We start from the raw sequence: 8,211 nt of genomic DNA on the forward strand, positions 1-8,211 counted from the left end.
ATATTATTCATGAGTAGCTAAATTTCTTTATCTAGAGAGTAGATAAATGATATGAATTGAATGTGATTTACACTTGTTATATCTTGTATTAACTTGTCTATTTGTGCAGTTGTAATTACTTGTTGTTGTTTGATCACCAATAGCATGTTTATAGTTGTTATTAGTCAATAAGAATTGGTAGTAACAATAGAAAAAATATGAGTAGAGCTTGAGTTGTATGTTCATGAAAATAGATGTACACTTAAGTGGATTAGCTAGCATTTCATGAAGGAAAACAGAGTAGAACTGGTAGTTCACCATGAAAATAGGGAAAACTGGATTACTCTAGGCCATTTTATCATGAGAATGAGATTTGGCAATATTGAAAATGAATCCCTGGTTAAACAACAATAATAACAAGAGGTAAATCTATTCATTTGTGTTGTTTATACCATAAGTGGAATCTACATCCCTAGATTTATTCTTGAGTGAAATTTATCCATTTGCATTTAGCATTTGTTAAACTAGATTTATAGACAACAACATTATAATTTCTCTGCTCAAATTCATTTATAAGTCTAAATAATAGAGAAAATAAGGGCCTAGTACTTATTTAAATTGCTCCTCGTGGGATCGACTTGATACATACCTTACATTACGATTTCGACCTGTATAGTTGCAGTCAACGGGTATAAAATCGAATTCAAACTTGCATTGATATAAAAATCCCGTCACATATGTGAGATCGAATTATTTTACTTATTTCTTTTATTCATTGGTATTTGTACATTTTCTGATTTAACTTCATATACTTGTTATGTTATTTGAATGTCAAGGGCTCGATATTCGAATTAACCTAATAATCTACTGTTAGATTAATTGATTGAATCCCTAATTGTTCAATTGATTAATACCAGTGGCAACTAGCGTGATTAGTTTCATGTTAAGGAAACATATGATCTAACTTAAACGAACCCTCGTAGCGTGTTTGTTAATTAAGGTTGGCTTTTCTAATTCTTATTGCAATTGAGAAATTAAATCCTATAGTCGTACCTAGGGTTATTTCTTGGTTAGAAAAATAGTTAATGGTCGTACCTTAACTATCGAAAAAGTAAGAAAAGATTGGTTGTTTATCGCGTGTATAACAACTATAACCAATCTATTAATTAGTAATTGAATTATCTTTGCATCGATGATCAGTTGAAAGGACCATGTCTGAAAAGTTGCACCTTTGGCTAGAGTTGTATTGGTTATTGATTAATTCCTGTTTATTTCTATTAGTTGTTTCATTAGTTGATTAATTAGTTATTTTATATTTTTCAAAAACCCCCCATACTTCGGACTCTGGAAGAAATGAATTATCCCCAATCCCTGTAGATTCGACCCTGCTCACCGCTATATACAAATTTGTATTTTTCTTGAGTAGGTAATTATTATTGCACATGTTCAACACCTGTCATTCTATAACTGTATACAGAGTCATCTTTTTCAAAGATTTCCCATGCTGCAAAATGTACTCTACGAGCTTTATTTCACCCTGTTCCTGAAGAGTTTGCTTGATCCGATATACCCGAATGGGATGGTTATTTCTTTCACAAATAATTATGAATTTGTAGACAGGGCAAGTAGGGTCGTATCCACAGGGACTGGGTATATTTGTTTCTTAAGAAATCCAAAATAACATAGGGGGGTGATTTTGTAGGAACGACGACAATAAAATAAATTCAATTAAGAAAATAAAAATAAATAACTAATTAGAGATTAAACAACAATTCACTGAACTTAGAGTAATAATAATTAAAGGCCTAAATCAATTAAAACAAGGAAGCAATTAAAAATAAAATAAAGTAGGCAACTAAAAGTCAAATGGCAATTCACTGAAATCAAGATAATATTAATTAAAGATCTATCCAAGAAATAATTTCAGCAATGGTGCACCTAATTGATCATTGAAGCAAAGGCAATTCCAATTATTTATCAATAAATAGGTTATAACTACCAAACAAGCGATGGCAGTCAACCCCTCCTTATTGTGTCGGTGATCAAGGTACGCCCGTTAACCACTAGTCTAATTGAGAAATAACCTTAGGTACGCCCGTAAGATTTAATTCCCCAATTGCCTTACGTATTAGAGGAGCCCTATTCTAACCAAATAACACACTACCAGAGTTATTTCAGATTAGCCCGCGTATCCCCCTGACATGAATCTAATCGTGCCAGTTGTCACTATTTTAGGACAATTAAACAATTACGGATTTAATGCCCTAATTGACAAATGAGTACCAAATCAATTAATTATCTGGATCCAAGACAATCAATTAATTAAATAACCATAGGCATAGTAATTCAGGAATATACGAATACCAATAAATAAAAGGGAAAGACTAAAATTAAATCGATCTCACAATTTTAGGCAAACCAAAGCCTCCGTTGTCCCTCGGTTAGATTGAGAAAATTAGCTCATGTTCGATGCGAAAAACCCACAAGAAATTGTAAAGAGAGCCGCGGCCATTGTCCCTTGAAATTGGGGAAATTCAATTCGGTTCCAATCAAGAAGGGAGGCAAGCTACAGAAAGTTATCAATTCAGTTTTGCTTGTCTCCCACATACGAAGGGAAAAACTACTCTAAGAACCAGGGAAGAAAAGTCAAAAGTAAAGCTATCCCCCTTTTCTCCTGACATGCGCAGGAGAAGTCCTAATCAAAAGCTTCAAAAGGAAGAAAAAAATCTCATGCTAAGCTAAAGCTATCCGCCCCCTTCTTCTGTGCAGTTTTTTTCTTATATAGTCAGGCTCCGTGCGGCGGCTCCAGGGAGAAGAACGCTTTTGCCAAAATGACCAAAAAGGCTCATGTCCCTTCTTCCAAAAATGCCCTTGCAAGCCTTCTATTTAATTTCTTTCCCGATGACTGTCAAAGTGGCATTGATTGTGGTATTTTTGATCTACTCTCTGAAATAAATGCAAATTAAGAAAAATGAATAGAATCCAGCAATTAATCCACATCAAGTCAGGTAATAGGGGAAATTAATAATAAAATAAATGATAAAATTGCAACCTATCATTAAGTAACATTAGGATGATTGCTATTTAATTAAAATTGTCCCACGGTTTAATTTTGGTGAAGAACTTTTGCTTCTTTTGTTTCTAAATCATCAACACTGTGATCCGTAAGTGGTAACCTTGGGGCTCATAGAGAGATGTTCTGCTAGTTCAAATGGTTACTCTTTAACTCTTCTGTATTGTCCAAACACTCATTAAATTCTAACAGCCATTCCTTTTCATTGTAATGATTGATATGATTTTGCAACCTGGCAAGCTCTTTTTGAAGCTCATGCTTTGTTATATCCTCATGCAACATTTTAGCTTTCACCTCAAATTCTATAGTATTAGGCCTGAGAATCCACACGTTCCACAACATGTTAAGAGGAACATCTTTGTCTGTTATTTCAAAGTTGTGTGTGAATTTTAATAATTATGTTTGTGTCAATAACTTGATTAACCTAGAAGGATTTTTTTTCATGTTGGGTCAACTTGATCTTCACAAAACTCCCTATTAATTAACCCTCAAACTTCTCAGGGGCCTTTGCAAGATCCTCAACTAGAGTTCTTCTTAAATAAATAAGATTAATGTTTTCTTGAATGAATATAGAAGAATGACTTCTAGGAGTTCTTAAACCTGTAGTCTTTTGGTGTTATTCCATGCATAGCATCCTCATCAAGTAATTGTCAGTATATAGGCTTTTAGTTTTGTTAGGTGTTTGAATGTTTCGTGCATAAACTGTGCCATTTAACTAGCTAATATAATAATGAATAGCAATTTACGATTTTTAAATTAACTTTAACTCTATAATTTGTTGCAAAAATATATATTACTCTAGAGTGAAAGTGTTGGGAAAGGGGTACCAGTATAGGTACAAAATATCAGAGTTAGCCCAAGATAAATTTCTCTTTCCCCAAATACCAGTTAAAATAGGAATAAACCAAATCACCAAATAATAATACCAGTAGTGATAATAAAATGAAAGGAAAAATAAAAGGCACAGGACACCAAGATTTTTACGTGGAAAACCCAATTGGGAAAAATCACGAGACCTAATCCAGTCAAAAACTTCACTATCACAATAATGGGAATACACAGGTCTATCCGAAATATTCGGATGATAATAATATCACCAATACCAACCAAGCCAATCTACTATAAAATCACCCCCAAAAACTACAACTGTCAAAGAAGTGAATTTGGAAAGATGTTACCAAACGAAGAGGAAATCTAAAATCTGAACCGATACATGAGTAGAGCTTGTCGAGAGGATCACGTGTTTAAAATTTCGTCTCAATCGGGTTTCGAATCGCCCTCCAATCAAGACCTTGAAGTCTCTCTCTCTCTAGCCTTTCTCTCTCTTCGTCTCACTCAAGGAGGTGGCGACTGACCTTTTTTCTTCACACGAAAATCGAAGAAAAGGAATCATTTCTTGCGGCTGCTGCTGCCTTTTTTTTTATATCACTTGAGAAACCCTCAAGTGTTAGTTATGTGGGTTGGCCCACAAATGGGCTGGCCCACGACATCAACAATCTCCCCCTCCAGCTCATTTGGGGGGCTCCATCAAGCCTGCTTCTTGTTTGCAAAACAAGAGTTTCTCCTTAGGCAATGCTTTGGTAAACATGTCAGCACCATTATCATCTGTATGCACTTTCTCAAGTGTCAACAACTTGGAATCCAGTACTTCCCGAATCCAATGATATCTCACATCAATATGTTTGGATCGAGAGTGAAATGTGAAGTTCTTACACAAATGAATAGCGCTCTGACTGTCACAGTAAAGACTATACTTGTCTTGTTTCATACCCAACTCCTGAAGGAATTTCTACAACCAAAGAGTCTCCTTACATGCTTCAGTAGTTGCAATATACTCTGCCTCCGTATTAGAAAGAGCGATACACTTCTGTAGCTTACTTTGCCAAGACACTGCTCCCCCTGCAAAAATCATTAAGTACCCAGATGTGGACTTCCTATTTTCAAGATCACCTGCCATATCTGCATCAGTGTATCCATCTAGCATAGTTTTACCATTGCCGAAACATAGACACAATCTAGGAGTTCCCTTGAGATACCTAAGAATCCATTTGACAGCATTCCAATGCTCCTTACCAGGATTAGAGAGATACCGACTGACTATTTCAACTGCATGAGCAATATCTGGTCTGGTGCAAACCATAGCATACATCAAGCTACCAACGGCCGAAGCATAAGGAACCTTTTTCATGTCTTCTTTATCTTTCTCACTTGTAGGACACTGCTTGATATTCAGTTTAAAGTGACCTGCAAGTGGAGTTGAGACTTCCTTAGCATTGCTCATGTTAAACCTGTTGAGCACTTTCTCAATGTATTTTTCTTGAGACAACCAAAGCTTCCCATTTTGCCTGTCTCGTGAGATTTTCATCCCCAATATCTGTCTAGCCGGACCCAAATCTTTCATTGCAAAGGATTTACTTAACTCCTTTTTCAACCTGTCAATCTTCACAGTATCAAGACCAACAATCAACATGTCATCAACATATAATAAGAGAATAACAAAATCACCATCTGAAAGGTTTTTCACATAAACACAGTGATCAGATGTAGTCCTGTGGTACCCATGGTCTGTCATGAAGGAATCAAACTTCTTATACCATTGTTTCGGTGCCTGTTTCAACCCATACAAGCTCTTCTTGAGACGGCATACAAGATTTTTCTTGCCACTTTCTCTGAACCCCTCCAGTTACTCCATGTAGATCTCCTCTTCCAAGTCGCCATGCAGGAAGGCTGTCTTCACATCAAGTTGCTCGATCTCCAAATTCAAACTGGCTGCAATACCAAGAACAACTCGAATTGAGGACATTTTTACCACAGGAGAGAAGATTTCTTCAAAATCTATACCTTTCTTTTGACTGAATCCCTTCACAACCAATCTTGCTTTATACTTTGGTTGTGAGGTGTGCTCCTGAGTTTTCAACCTGTAAACCCATTTGTTCTTTAGAGCTCTCTTACCCTTAGATAGTTTCACTAAATCATAAGTATGATTCTTATGCAGGGACACCATTTCCTCTTGCATGACTCGCAACCAATCTTCTTTGTTCTCATGCTCTAAAGCCTCACAATATGACTCAGGCTCTCCTCCATCTGTTAACAACAAATATTCATGAGGATTATACCTGCTAGAAGGTCTCCTCTCTCTGGTAGATCTCCTAAGCTCATCTTGTGGTGGCGGTGGTGGTGTAGGTGGCTCCTCATGTTCAGATTCATCAGCAGTAGGATTATTACCATCATTAATATCCTCTCTCTGCTCCGCCTCAGCTCCCCCTTGATTAAAATCAACAGGTACTGAAATTGGATCTGGATCTGAATTTGAGCTAGCAGGAATGTCATCTGAGAATTTTGAGTTGTCACTTTTATCAATGTTTTCAATGGTTTGATCTTCAAAGAAGACAACATCTCTACTCCTGATCACTTTCTTCTCAATAGGATCATACAACCTATAACTAAAATCTTCAATTCCATAATCCAAGAAAATGCATTGCTTTGATTTTACATCAAGTTTTGACCTCTCATCCTTGGGAATATGAACAAATGCCCGGCAACTGAAAACTCTCAAATGCTTAAATGACACATCTTTTCCTGTCCATACCCTCTCTGGGATATCACCATCCAGAGGGACTGATGGAGAAAGATTTATCAAATCAATTGCAGTCCTCATTGTCTCACCCCAAAAGGGTTTTGGCAATTTAGCATTAGAGAGCATACATCTAACCCGCTCAGTGATGGATCTGTTCATCCTCTCTGCTACTCCATTCTCTTGAGGAGTTTTCGGTACAGTTTTCTCCAATCTGATTCCATGGGACTTGCAATAGATTTCAAATGGTTCTCTGTACTCACCACCATTATCAGCACGTACACACTTTAACTGCTTACCAGTTTCTCTTTCAACTTTGCTATGAAAGTCTTTAAACACATCCAAAACCTGATCTTTGGATTTCAAAGTAAAACACCAAACCTTTCTAACAAAGTCATCAATAAAAGTAACAAAATAAATAGCACCACCAAGAGACTTATCTTTCGTATAGCAAACATCAGTGTGCACCAATTCTAAAACATTTAATTTCCTAGATGGAGGAAAATTTTTGAATGCAACTCTGTGTTGTTTTCTATAAATGCAGTCAACACAAGGTTTAAGTGCATTACCTCTAATTTCAGGTAGGAGCTGTTTGCGAACAAGTGTCTGAATCCCCTTTTCACCCATGTGTCCAAGTCGCCTATGCCAAAGGTCAATTGAGGAATCACGAACTGCGTTCACTTCTCCCTTCCTCAACTTGGCATGCATCACGTAGAGGGTACTGTACTTCTTTTCTCTGGCAACAACGAGATTTCCTTTGCTGAGTTTCCGTTTGCCTCCACCTTGCGAGCTATAGTAGCCCTTATCGTCCAGTTTTCCTATAGAAATAAAGTTAAGTCGAATATCAGGAACATGTCGAATATTTCTCAATATCAGCTGACACCCGGTATCTGTGTCCAAGTATATGTCTCCCATGCCAACAACTTTGCATGAGATCTCATTTCCCATCCCAACACATCCGAAATCTCCTTCGTTTTAGGTTGAGAAGAAATGCCTGTGAGAAGTAACAAGGTAGGATGCACCTGAATCAACTACCCAATCACTGTCATAGTGAATAATATTCACCTAACCATCATCACAGAACACAAACATGTCATCATGAGCTGCCACAACTGCTGTAGTATCCTCATTATCTTTTTCCTTCGCCTTACCCTTTTTCTCAGCCTGATCCCGTTTTAGGATTCTACACTCCTTCATATAATGTCCATTCTTTTTACAATAATAGCATGCAACATTTTTTCGCGACTCAGATCTGTCTCTGGATTTGTCATTCCTGTTGTGGGGTTCTCTACTTTTGTTTCTTCCTCTTCTTTCTTTCTTTTCTGTCACCAGGGCCTGGGACTCATAGACAATTCCTTGTTCCTTCCTCCTGAAGTCTTCATTCATCACGGCCTCTTTTGCAATAGTCATGGTCAACACACCATTCGGAGCTGAATTACTGATGGAGACCACCATGGTTTCCCAACTATCCGGTATTGAACTGAATAATAATAAAGCCTGCATTTCATCATCCAGATTCAAATTTAATGTAGTTGCCTGGTTTATCAATCCCTGAAAGTTACTCAAGTGTTCAGTCATATCTTCC

The sequence above is a fragment of the Coffea arabica genome, chromosome 3c (genome assembly GCF_036785885.1).
Source record: "Coffea arabica cultivar ET-39 chromosome 3c, Coffea Arabica ET-39 HiFi, whole genome shotgun sequence".
Classification (NCBI taxonomy): Eukaryota; Viridiplantae; Streptophyta; class Magnoliopsida; order Gentianales; family Rubiaceae; genus Coffea; species Coffea arabica.